Below are 14,666 nucleotides of genomic sequence, written 5' to 3' on the forward strand. Positions count from 1 at the left end.
CTGGTTCCTCTGCCTTTTCTGAAACCAGCTTGAACATCAGGGAGTTCATGGTTCACGTATTGCTGAAGCCTGGCTTGGAGAATTTTGAGCATTCGTTTACTAGCATGTGAGATGAGTGCAATTATGCAGTAGTTTGAGCATTCTTTGGCATTGCCTTTCTTTGGGATTGGAATGAAAACTGACCTTTGCCAGTCCTGTGGCCACTGCTGAGTTTTCCAAATTTGCTGGCATATTGAGTGCAGCACTTTCACAGCATCATCTTTCAGGATCTGAAACAGCTCAACCGGAATTCCATCACCTCCACTAGCTTTGTTCATAGTGGTGCTTTCTAAGGCCCACTTGACTTCACATTCCAGGATGTCTGGCTCTAGATTAGTAATCACACCATCATGATTATCTGGGTCATGAAGATCTTTTTTTGTACAGTTCTTCTGTGTATTCTTGCCACCTCTTCTTAATATCTTCTTCTTCTGTTAGGTCCATACCATTTCTGTCCTTTATTGAGCCCATCTTTGCATGAAATGTTCCCTTGATATCTCTAATTTTCTTGAAGAGATCTCTAGTCTTTCCCATTCTGTTCTTTTCCTCTATTTCTTTGCATTGATCGCTGAAGAAGGCTTTCTTATCTCTTCTTGCTATTCTTTGGAACTCTGCATTCAGATGCTTATATCTTTCCTTTTCTCCTTTGCTTTTTGCTTCCCTTCTTTTCACAGCTATTTGTAAGGCCTCCCCAGACAGCCATTTTGCTTTTTTGCATTTCTTTTCCACGGGGATGGTTTTGATCCCTCTCTCCTGTACAATGCCACGAACCTCATTCCGTAGTTCATCAGGCACTCTATCTATCAGATCTAGGCCCTTAAATCTATTTCTCACTTCCACTGTATAATCATAAGGGATCTGATTTAGGTCATACCTGAATGGTCTAGCGGTTTTCCCTACTTTCTTCAATTTGAGTCTGAATTTGGTAATAAGGAGTTCATGATCTGAGCCACAGTCAGCTCCTGGTCTTGTTTTTGTTGACTGTATAGAGCTTCTCCATCACTGGCTGCAAAGAATATAATCAATCTGATTTTGGTGTTGACCATCTGGTGATGTCCATGTGTAGAGTCTTCTCTTGTGATGTTGGAAGAGGGTGTTTGCTATGACCAGTGCATTTTCCTGGCAAAACTCTACTAGTCTTTGCCCTGATTCATTCCACATTCCAAGGCCAAATTTGCCTGTTACTCCAGGTGTTTCTTGACTTCCTACTTTTGCATTTCAGTCCCCTATAATGAAAAGGACATCTTTTTTTGGGGTGTTAGTTCTAAATGGTCTTGTAGGTCTTCATAAAACCGTTCAACTTCAGCTTCTTCAGCGTTACTGGTTGGGGCATAGACTTGGATAACTGTGATATTGAATGGTTTGCCTTGGAGATGAACAGAGATCATTCTGTCGTTTTTGAGATTGCATCCAAGTACTGCATTTCAGACTCTTTTGTTGACCATGATGGCTACTCCATTTCTTCTGAGGGATTCCTGCCCACAGTAGTAGATATAACGGTCATCTGAGTTAAATTCACCCATTCCAGTCCATTTTAGTTCGCTGATTCCTAGAATGTCGACGTTCACTCTTGCCATCTCTTGTCTGACCACTTCCAATTTGCCTTGATTCATGGACCTGACATTCCAGGTTCCTATGCAATATTGCTCTTTACAGCACTGGACCTTGCTTCTATCACCAGACACATCCACAACTGGGTATTGGTTTTGCCTTGGCTCCATCCCTTCATTCTTTCTGGAGTTACTTCTCCACTGATCTCCAGTAGCATATTGGGCACCTACTGACCTGGGGAGTTCCTCTTTCAGTATCCTATCATTTTGCCTTTTCATAGAAATTAGGGAATGTGATAGTGAAAGTGTTATTAGTTCATCTTGTCCGACTCTTTGCGACCCCATGGACTGTAGCCCACCAGGCTCCTCTGGCCATGGAATTCTCCGGGCAAGAATACTGGAGTGGGTTGCCATTCCCTTCTCCAGGGGATCTTCTCAACCCAGGGATCAAACCTGGGCTTCCCGCCTTGCAGACAGATTCTTTACCATCTAAGCCACCTGGAAAACTCAATTAGGGAATGGCTATGTCTAAACATACTTGAATTCCTTACTCCAGAGTTCATAATATCACAGCTATGAAGATTTAGGGGATGCATCATTGACTGAACAACAGGGGGAAGAAAAAAGGTTATTTTTTTTTTGGAGGGGGTGAAGTAACCAAAACTTTCAAAAGAGAATTTCTGGTGCCTGCTGTCACGTTCTATCATTGTTCTTTTCCAGCAAAATAGAACAAGATATATCCTGGAAAGAAAAGTATAGTTTTTGAAAATTATTTTTATTCATGAGACAATGATTCATTTTTAAAGGTGAAACTCCATAGAGAGTATATACAATTGCTACATTTAATTTCAAAACTTACTTTTTGTAAGATGTCATTATTTTTAACCTAAGAATTTATAAGAGAAATACCAGGAAATTTGTAATGAAATGCAATTCAAAGTGAAGCTCCAGAAAAAAGGACAGGGGGAATGGGTTTTGTCCTTTTGCTACAATTAGTGTTTGATGATCAGGGCAAGGTGATTTCTATGCCATGATTGGTGAGATTGTGGTGCTGTCTGGACCATGTTTGGATATCTGTGTTAATGTGGATGGTTTGGAATAAGAATAATACTTACAAGTGGATTCAGAGACGGTACAAAGGCCAGAGGTCAGACTTGGAGTCTGGGAGAAAACTCCATGTGGGGAAATTAAAGGAATTTGGGATTAGAGAGGGGAACTAGTACATGTTGGTTTTCAAATGGTTTTCATTATCTGATGTGGCTCACAGGGAGGATAAAGACAGAACAAGGACCACTTGGAAAACAACGTAGAGAGTGACTCCACTATTTCACAATGAAAACTCTTCTTTGAAAAAGGACTAACAGTCTGGAGGAAGATGCATCCATGCATTTTTGTCCTGGGAGTCAGAGTGCCCTGAATGACCTTGAACTTTTCCACCTTGAACTTTTCCACCGGTGCCAGGATGCCAAGAAAGGTCCCTAAGCAGGGAGCAAAGGCTATATTCTGCAGCATATTTTCCAAGACAAAGAAGAGGCGTTTACGTTTTGGGGATAATTTCTAAGCACTGTATAAGTCAAGTTATCTTTGCAATGTGCAAAATCTCCTCTCCATTCAAATGTGTGAAGTCAGGGAAGACTGTAGACTGCTGCACGTAAAGGAGCACTTGGCCGCCCCATGAGCTGCCCGGCGGTGCGTGCCTGAGCGCCGTCGTCCGCCGCTGAACAGACCGCACGGAACCCTGAAATCTGCAACAGAAGGCAAAGTGCTGGGAGCTGCGCTTTCTTATTTATGACGAGGCAGAGGACTCAGCTGTGCGCATAATTGTGCTCGGAACTCACTTCTGACCAACCGCGATCGTCACTGGGGTGAGTCCCATCCCGAGGGAATAGCCAAGTATTGTTTCTGTCAGTTGGAAATTTACATTTGTCATCAAGCAGCTGAAGGTGTTTCTTAAAATGTGTAAGTGCTGTTCAGTTCTAACACTCAGGGAAAACGTGACAAACTTAGATGACAAACAATGTAGTGTGGTGTGAAATACAGATCCTTTGGTCTTGGCAGTTCTGGCTTCCAGTGATGGAGCTGGTGTGTCCTAGCTGTGTGATTTGGCAAATTGAACCCTGTATCTGCTCCCTCATCAGTGAAATGAGAGTGACAAGCATGTTGAATAGCAGGGGGTCCTTCTTCCTTCCTCCTCCTATGCCCTTTTCATCATTTCCCCCAGTACTTACTTCACAGTCCTGACTCCCAAGTAAGACGTGCCAAACATTAACTAGAGACGGCAAGTAATGCAATAAGAGATTTCCCCAACAATCCCCAAGGGATTCAGCCGTTTTCAGATCCACAATTGTTGCTTAAGAGCTATAGCCTTGGACAGGCCACTGGGTCCTTGGGTACCAGTAAGAGATGGAAAAGGCAGTGTTCCTCCCTGAAGGGAAGAAGATCAAAGTGGATTTAGGACTTCCCTCGCAGACCAGTGGTTAAGACTCTGTGCTTTCAACATGAGGGGCACGTGTTCAATCCCTGGTAGCAGAACTAAGATCCCACACTCGGTGTGATATGGCCAAAAATAAAAGTGGATTTAAAATGTCATTGCTTTTGGCCCTGAGTAGCGTCATTCCCCACTTACAACGAAGTGTGAGCAAATTGATACACGTTCTACTCGTCTTAGTTTTGCACACAAGGGAGATTTGTGTGTGTGCAGGTACACACACACACAGCTAGGGAATCTCAATGCTAAATGTGCTATTTTGGCTCCTAGGGTCTCTCCTCCATAATATCCATGCTAATAATGTGTAATCAAGTCTCTGAAAAGGTTTGAAAGCAAACGAAATATAAACAAAGCTTTTCCTTACCCTTAATTTGATTCCTGGTTCACTGGCCGAGCGCACGAGTCTATGGTTATTATCCACATGTATTTCCATTTAAAACATGCCAGCTGGGGCCAGTTCTCACTGGAGAATTGTAACAGCTGTCCCAGTGGAAAATAAAAGCATGTCACTTTAAATTTTATACCAAGGCCAAAGAAATGTCAGATTCCTGCCTTGGCTGGATAACGACACACATTATCTTTGACCTGAGCACATCCCATCAATTCATGTTCATGAGAAAATTACACTTTGGATTTACTTGATTCCTGTTCTTTATCCAATTTCTTACATAAAAAAGCAATTTGATCTTCTCGTCAATGCCCACTGTATAAATATCACATTCCACACCAGCATGCTAATGTTGTGAAAGTTTGATCATATTTTTTGAAATGTTGGCCGCAATATTCCCCTCTCTTCCTGTACCACCGAATCATTTCAATCTAATCAGTTTTAATTAGTTGTGCCTGATCTCTGCTAAAACGCATTGCATTTTTCCATTAATAAATATTAGATTAAACAAATCTTATGTTCTTTAAGATTTTTCCAAACCCAATGGCATGTCTGTTGTATGAACTTTTCTTTCCATCTGCTTGACTTTTCAAGTACACTTAGTATATTCTTGACTGTATGTTTCTGTATATGAACAGAGTATTAGGGCTTCTAACAATCTTTTACAGATAGAATTACAGGCTTCCAAATTTTTGTTTGATCAGATTCTAATGAGCCGTTGTTATTTTTGGCTTAATTTTCATGCATTGGCTCTATACAATGCAATTTTGTCCCACAGATTCTAAAAAGAGAAGAGAATGCATTTATTTAAGTTCTGTGCCATATGTAGTTGATTTGTAATATATGCTTTTAGGGGAAATTCATATGTACATATATATTTACCATGCATCCTAGTTTTGGCCCTGCAAGACAGCTTTCTACTATTTTTGGAATGAAGAAAACAAATAATTTTTAAATGGCTATCACAGTGCACATAGCAAATTAATCATAATAGCAGCTTAGGAAAGGCAAGAGATAGAAGACGTTTGAGCCTGGACTAGGTGGATGAATATTACTGAATGTCCACAGGAGCAGTAATTACAATTAATCACAGAAAAGAGGGTGTTGTTGGGGGAAAGAATGGAGCAAACAAAGACATGCCAACTGTGTAGGAGATTTGGCATGGTGGCACTGGCTAGAGGAGAGTCAGCCAACAACACCCTAGGGGTCGAGTCCAGCCTGCTGCCTGCTTATCAATAAAGTTTTATGGGAACACAGCCCTGCCCATTGTTCACCTAACATCTCTGGCTGCTTTAGCCCTACAGAGTTGAATAGCATGCCTACAAAGCCTTAAGATATCTACTATCAGTTCCTTCAGAGAAAACAATGGTATATTGATGAGAGGAGGGCAGTAAATCCTGCTTCATGGTCCAGCATACACCCGTTTCCTGTTAGACAGTTTCAGCCATGTGCAAGGTCTGCACTCAGGGAAGTGGAGTCGTGGGTCCCTTCCTGGACTGCCGTGAAACAGGAGGCAGATGTCTACATGTCTTCCTGCTCCCCTCCACGTAGCCGGGGAATGGTCAGCAGACCCAGTGCCTTGAGCTCAGACTTCAGAACCCTCGTAGGTTGATGCTGTACATCTCTGCTGGTATCAAGGGGACAAACACCTGCCACCCTACATGTCTAGGTTTCCCCACTGGATACTTAGCCTTTACCTTACCAATTATGTTAGCTACCCTGAGCCCATATCTGTGGGGCTGGGGGTATCCATGTTTATTGCATCTCCAGGTCATGCCCAGAAACTGAAGTGTTTCCTCCTTGACTTGTTTCTGGCCCTGATGCTTCTTCATTATCTGTTTTAGGATTAACTCATTCCCAGTATAATTCACATCAGGAATAATTCTTGGCCTCTTTGTAAGGACTATGAAATCTTAAATTTTTAATTCAGATTCATCTTGTTTCAAAAAAATTTTTTTAAACAAATCTTTCCCATTCCTCCTTTCCCTTTCTTTCTTTCTCTCCTTGGTTATGACTCTTGCTTTCATCTGTATTTCCTTCAGATAGCAAGGAAGTGGCATTTTGGAATTTAAGGACATGTATGTGTTCAATCTGTTTTTGCATTTTGACAACTTGACAATCAGAAATTCCATACTAGTTTAAATTCTGAGTAGTTTCTCTTACTTCTTACTGAATATTACTTATTTAAAGTGTCTGTTGCATTGGAAAAACATATTGCATTCTTATTTCATTCTGTTTTTCCGATCACTAGTAAAGTTGAGGGTTTTTAATTCTGGCCATGATGGTGGAGGTAGGGCAGACTTACCCTCTGTGATAAACAGCTGTGACACCGGACAAAATATACGAGTGACAGTTTTCAGTGAAAGGAAGCAAACCAGGGGAGTCCCACATCCCCTCAGCTCTCAGCCTGGGTGGGGCAGGCACCTTCTGAACCAGTGTGGAGGGGAGAGAAATCCCCGAGAGCTTGCTGGATGCAGGAAACCATAATGGGGGAGAGAAGGCAGAGCTCAGGACTCTTGCCCCCGTCCCAGAGTCAGCAATGTCTCCAAGCGATGCTGATTTCCTTCTTTAGTGAAAATCAGTGTTCAAGAGCAAAGAATTGGGCCCTGGGGTGTTCACTGCTCCTGCGGTGTCCTGACTTCTTGCTCTCTAGTGAGCAGGGCTAAGAAATATGTGTGTACACTAACCCATACGTAATAAACATAGCCATTTATTTTTTAATTTATCTATCCATATATATTAAAGTAAGTATGCATTTGTACTCATACTTCCCACTTTAATATAGTACTGCAGCATGTTTGAAATGATTCTTATATAAACTGTGTTTTTAATATATCAATCCTCTTTTAAGAATTTTGACATTTGAAAAAATTTCTACCTCATTCAAGAACATTACAATATTTAAACATACAACTAAACACTTCATGTTTTCTTTTCTTTTTTTTTTCATGTTTTCTTTTTAGGTTTACATATTTCATTCATCCATAATTTATGTTCACATATTGTGTGAAAAAAATCATATAGCTAAGCTTTTCCATGTTTGAACCAATTGTCACAGTGCCATTCATTAACAAAGCATCTTATTAAGTTATTGGAAACTTCACTCATCGTTTTCTGAATGTCCTTTTAAATGGGTCTGTTTTTCGGATTTCTGTTCCCCTCCACTGATATGTCTGTTCTCGAATTAATGCTTCTTTAAAAGTTATTATAGCTTATGAAATAACTGTCTGTGAAATTCCTCCCTCATTATCTTTCTTCTATATTTCCTTGATTACTACTTCTCATTCTTGCAGAAGAAATGTATAATTATGTTGTCAAGTTTCAAAATAAAATCCATTCGGGATTTTGAGTGAAATATAATTATGTATATACTTTGTACTTTGCCCTATTTCTGATTTAAATAAAAATGTCTTTGTTATTGTCATTGTTTGTGATATGGGATATGGAAACTCAATTTTACATTAATGAAATATATTTATGTTTTTATAGTGAATATTTTGTATTCAAGTGCTTGCCATAGGTGCTTGCCAGGCTCTATATTCTCAATAATGACAATAATAGTAAATTATAATAATGTAATTTTAATCATGATAATTATTATTATTTATTTGATCCTTGGGTCAGGAAGAGCCCCTGGAGAGGGAAATGGCAACCCTCCCCAGTATTCTTGCCTGGAGAATTCCATGGACAGAGGAGCCTGGTGGCTACAGTCCATGACGTTGCAAAGAGTTGGACACAACTGAAATGACTTAGCATACACACACGCATGCATACCAAAGATAAGGTGGCAATAAGGTCACATTGTGCCTGAGGACAGAAGTACATCGCTTGCACAGAACTGGCAGATTCCCCTCCAAACACATAAAAATAGAAGGGCTTCATTCACTGAACAGCAATAACATTTCAAGACCAAACTAATTAGGGAGGTCTAATCTGATGGCACCCCACTCCAGTATCCTTGCCTGGAAAATCTCATGGCCAGAGGAGCCTGGTGGGCTGCAGTCCATGGGGTCACAAAGAGTCGGGCACAACTGAGCGACTAACACTAACAACCCACCTGAGATGATATTTAGATGTTAAGATTCTTCTTTCCTTACAGTTCTGTATAACACAAATATTTGTTAAAAACAAGCAAATCCACTATACAGTTTCACCTGAAGATAGTGCCAAATTTTACACTGTATACATACATTTATAACAATGTATACTTGTATATACTATTATGTCATATATATGTCAATACTTGAATTATTTTACCACATATATAGATACATGTATACACACATATATAGTTATATATTAACAAACCAAAACAATACAGCAAACTATTGCATATAATAAAAAGAAGCAGACACAGACATAGAAAACAAACTAGTGTTTTCTGGGGGATGGGCAATACAAGAGTCAGGGAGGGGGAAGTACACACTGCCTGGTGTAAGATAGGGTACAGGGATGAACTGTACGACAGAGGGTCTGTAGCAATATCTTGAAATAACTGTAAATGGTATGTAACCTTTAAAACTTCAAAAAATAAATTATAAAAGCAAGACAAAGATGGTTCAATCATGCGCTCCTTAGTGAACCCACTGTGACATCCAGAAGATGAAGCAGGTACATGAAGAAACACCTGTTAGTGGCAGGGCACTCTCCTGGGGGCTGTCACCAAAGGGACATGTGTCATTAAACATGTGTCCCAATACACAGGATGCACAACACCAAGCATGACCACTTGCATCACATGTGGCCTCTGGGCGGTGATGTTGGGTCAACATGGGTCCGTCAGTCATAACAAAGGCACAGCACTGAGGGAGATTTTGTTTTTGTGTTTCATAATAAAGTTTTTATTTTTTTTAATTCTTACATTTCTAAATATTCCTGAAATCATGGCGAAGTATCCGGGTGCCTACACCAATGAGTAGAATTACCATGGAAACAACAACTACAAGCTCTGGTGAAAGTAGATGTGTTTTATTAGTGATTGGAGACCCAGAGCAAGATTGCCAGTGGGTGCAATTTTCTACAATGAAAAACAACTCCTGCAATGTTCTGAATAAAATAACACAGAGAACACTTTTCTCCTTCAATTTGCACTTTCCAGAAATTGCCTTCCTAGAAAGTTCATTACGCTAGTAAAGTAATGCTTAAAATTCTCCAAGCTAGGCTTCAGCAATACGTGAACCATGAACTTCCAGATGTTCAAGCTGGTTTTAAAAGAGGCAGAGGAACCAGAGATCAAATTGCCAACATCCGCTGGATCATGGAAAAAGGAAGAGAGTTCCAGAAAAACATCTATTTCTGCTTTATTGACTATGCCAAAGCCTTTGACTGTGTGGATCACAATAAACTGTGGAAAATTATGAAAGAGATGGGCATACCAGACCACCACCTGACCTGCCTCTTGAGAAACCTGTATGCAGGTCAGGAAGCAACAGTTAGAACTGGACATGGAACAACAGACTGGTTCCAAATCGGGAAAGGGGTATGTCAGGGCTGTATATTGTCACCCTGTTTATTTAACTTATATGCAGAGTATATCATGAGAAATGCTGGGCTGGAGGAAGCACAAGCTGGAATCAAGATTGCCGGGAGAAATATCAATAACCTCAGATATGCAGATGACACCACCCTTATGGCAGAAAAATGAAGAAAAATTAAAGAGCCTCTTGATGAAAGTGAATGAGGAGAGTGAAAAGCTCAACATTCAGAAAACGAAGATCATGGCATCTGGTCCCATCACTTCATGGCAAATAGATGGGGAAACTGTAGAAACAGTGTCACACTTTATTTTTGGGGGCTCCAAAATCACTGCAGATGGTGACTGCAGCAGTGAAATTAAAAGACACTTATTCCTTGGAAGGAAAGTTATGACCAACCTAGACAGCATGTAAAAAAGCAGAGATATTACTTTGTCAACAAAGGTCTGTCTAATCAAGGCTATGGTTTTTCCTGTGGTCATGTATGGATGTGAGAGTTGGGCTATAAAGAAAGCTGAGTGCCGAAGAATTGATGCTTTTAAACTGGTGTTGGAGAAGACTCTTGAGAGTCCCTTGGACTGCAAAGAGATCCAACCAGTCCATCCTAAAGGAGATCAGTCCTGGGTGTTCATTGGAAGGACTGATGTTGAGGCTGAAACTCAAATACTTTGGCCACCTAATGCAAAGAGCTGACTCATTGGAAAAGACCCTGATGCTGGGAAAGATTGAGGGCAGGAGGAGAAGGGGATGACAGAGGATGAGATGGTTGGATGGCTTCATTGACTCGATGGACATAGGTTTGGGTGGACTCTGGGAGTTGGTGATGGACAGGGAGGCCTGGCGTGCTGCAGTGCATGGGGTCACAAAGAGTCAGACACGACTGAATGGCTGAACTGAACTGAACTGAACTGAAAAAGTTCATTAAAGCCATGGAAAAAATACTTCATGTGTTTCTGTAGAACAGAATTAGGTCCTAGATTTGGGAAACCATGAAAGAAATTTTTCACATTCATATATACCTCATAGTCCTCTTGCCACCCTGGACAGAACTGGGTTGGTTTTAATTACACAGGTATGTAGGACCTACATGTAACTGCCCATGGAGTTCTCTCATATGTTAATTATGTTTCTGGCAGAGTGCCCATAGCAGGCATGGCTGTGCATGTATGGTGACGAGTGGGGGGAATCTGTGTACCTCCCCTCTATTTTGCTGTGACCCTAACACTGCTCTAAAAACAGCACCTTCTTCAAAAGAGAAACAAGCAGGGAGGAGGGTGGTGGTGTGAGGACTCTGGGTAGGAACCACATGTATCTTCAGAGTGGGATGAGGTCTGGTGTGACTGGAGCTGGGCAGTGGGAGGGACCGAAGACCTGAGGGGCCCTGATTGCAGTCACGTATCACTCCCCTTCTGGTTTCAGGAAGGAGCTCTTCTGCCATCTTAACACCTGGTGTTCCCAACAACCACCACTTTTCGCAATATTTATTTGCCTTCTCCGTAGAATTTTAAAGATTACTTCTTAGTGAAAGTGAAAGTCGCTTAGTCATGTCTGACTCTCTGTGACCCCATGGACTGTAGCCCAAAAGGCTCCTCTGTCCATAGGATTCCCCAGGCAAGAATACTGGAGTGGGTTGCCATGCCGTCCTCCAGGGATCTTCCCGACCCAAGGATTGAACCCAGGTCTCCTAGATTGCAGGCAGATTCTTTACCGTCTGAGCCACTAAAGTCCTTTCTTCCTCCTAAGGTACAGATAATTCAATTCACATTACCTCTTGTACCTTAACAAAGATCTTTATGAATTAATCATGAAGTAATGGAAGTGTTGGTTGTTATGGGAAATATACATATATGTGGGTATGAATATATTCGCTTACTGTAGATAGTGTACACACATGCACACACAAGCCTACACGCATAGATGATATGATGTAGACCAGCTCCCTTCTTCTGGAGATTTTAGAAAACAGCAGGAGGGTGTTGGTGGCTTTCAAGACAAACCGCACAGGATGATTGCCCACGACATCCACAGGGTCAGAGCTTGTATTAAACGTTTATTCTGTGTGCTTGTGTGAGTGATGCGTAATGTGTAGCATATGCATGTTGTCATTCACGTGCTTAGTCACAAAGTCGTGTCGACTTTGTGTGACCCCAGTGCTGTGGCCCACCAGGCTCCTCTCTCCGTGGGATAGTCCAAGCAAGAATTCTGGGGTGGACTGCCATTTCCTTCTCCAGGGGATCTTCCCAACCCAGGAATCGAACCCACGTCTCCTGCATCTTATGCATTGGCAGGTGGCTTCTTAACCACGGAGCCCCCGGGAAGCATGTATACATGTGCATATATTATGCATACTGAATATGCACATTTATACATACTATACACACACATGCATACTGTATGCATAAAGTATATATGCTATATAACCATGCATACATATAGGCACACTATATAAATGCACATATATACTTGTATATTGCATGTGTAGATATACATAATACATATACACACATGCAGATAAAGTGTATATTTGTGGATATATGCATATATCTTAATTTGTTGGGGTGATTGAGTCTGGTTTGGGAGCTAATAGCTGACCCTCCCCCAACCAACAAGCACCTGAAGCTAGCCCTCTTGGTCCGCATTTGATATGAGCCATTGTTGTTATTCTCCATGCCACTGTGTGATTTCTGCTCCCTCGGGATACAGTCAATGCCAAGAGTCAGTTCTCACTTATCTGACAGTGACAACCAGGGGTTACCTCCAGGATATGATCCACAATTCTTCTGTTTTCATACACATGACTGACTATTTTAATGGCAGTCCAAGGTCAGGATCTGGGGCATAGCTCGTGAAAAACAACACACACACGTCATTTTCATAATCCCCGTGGGTTTGAAGAAACTGAAATGATGAAGAACTCACTTTCTATTCCGGAGCCTGTTGTAAAACGATTGCCTCCAGAGCTTTGGGATGTGTTTATTTTTTTATGTGCTGTGTTTATTTGTGATGGTGCAGGATCCCACTGTTAATTACAAGCATAGGCCTCTGCTGTTCACGGGGCATCTGCTCCACACTTCCAGGGCATGCCCTGCACTGGGGGTAGCTCCCATAAACCAAATGCCGCAAGGAAGAAAGTAGCATGGATTTATCTTTAATGATGGCAATGTCCAACGCTTTTCAGAAGGACATTCTGAGAGCTGAATCAAATATTTGATTTTCCACTAAACTGCAAAATGAAACCATTTTTAGCAAATGCTGCAGTTAGAGACAGCTGGAGAAAACTTGAGGAGGACTTTGTCCTATTGTCTGAAGTCCGACTGAAAATCACTTAGCTTGTCACCTTAGGTGCTTTATCTATTGATCACACATCAATATTTAATCCTCTGTTTCTGAAGAAATTGCAACATAATAGACCATCTTAGCTGCTTTTTAAAAATCCACTTCTGGTGTCTTTATTTAGAACGTAAGGTTTAAGACTGCTTTTTTAGGAAAAGTACTTTTTCTAAGGTATATTCTCTCTCAAAGAGTGTTTGAAAGTGAAGATTGGTCTAACTTCTCTTTGGCTTCTTATTTGTAACTCTGTGGTCATAAAAGATCAAACTGCAATGTATCTTGCCCTTCCGAAAAATTACGACGCTTACGTCCCTCATGTTTGAGCACCCTTCCGTGTTGGGGGTGGGGGTCAAGGGTGTTCTGATGACTGCTGCTCCCCGCTATTCAGCGAAGAAGTGGCCACATCTCACCCCATTGAGTCCTGGTGTGTGTACATGTACATGCGTGTCCATACACATCCACAGGCATGGATGACGGATTTTCATATTGACTTGAGTTAATAGGCTTAAGGTGATCCAGATTCTTGCTTTTTCAGCGATGATTTGGGTCCCTTAGTATTTGCCGAAAAGAGAAATCTGTAGAAATGGGATTGCAGAGAAGCCATACCATCAGGTAACTAAATAGCCACTTCCATGTTTCCAAGCTGCTTCGTGAAATGATATGAATTACTGTTTGAGCATTTGCAATTGATCACCTCATTTGTTTGTTTGTGTTTCAAGTCATCATTCAGAAATTACTTCCCTCAACTTGAACCACTACTATTATATTTTTGAAAAAAGAATGGAGACACACATATGTATCACTGAATCCTTTGCCGTGTACCTGACAGGAGCACACTGTTAATCCACTATACTCCAGTACAAAATAAAAAGTTAGAAAAATACTCTGACTACACTTGGTGTGTTAGGATTACAGATATACTTTTCTTTCCTTTGGTTTTCTTTATTTTCTTTGTAAACATAAAATTGGCAATATTATTGATCCTTCCCTTTAGACATGTTTGTATTTTCCTGCCTTTGCTCAGACCTCTCTGCATTGCAGCATGCCCAGAAGGAGAACACTAAAGATGACTGCAGTGTCTCTCCCTGGAGCATCAGGGCCACGTGCAGACCTGAGGAGAACACGTGGGTTGTGTTTGTTCAACTGCATGAGTTTAAACGGGAACTTTGCATGCATTTTTAAAAAAAATTTTTCTTTTTACTTTATTTTACTTAACAATACTGTATTGGTTTTGCCATACATTGACATGAATCCACCACGGGTGTACATGCGTTCCCAAACATGAACCCCCCTCCTACCTCCCTCCCCATAACATCTCTCTGGGTCATCTCCCTGCACCAGCCCCAAGCATGCTGTATCCTGCGTCGGACATAGACTGGCGATTCATTTCTTACATG

Source organism: Capricornis sumatraensis, chromosome 15 (assembly GCF_032405125.1).
Source record: "Capricornis sumatraensis isolate serow.1 chromosome 15, serow.2, whole genome shotgun sequence".
NCBI classification, from domain to species: domain Eukaryota; kingdom Metazoa; phylum Chordata; class Mammalia; order Artiodactyla; family Bovidae; genus Capricornis; species Capricornis sumatraensis.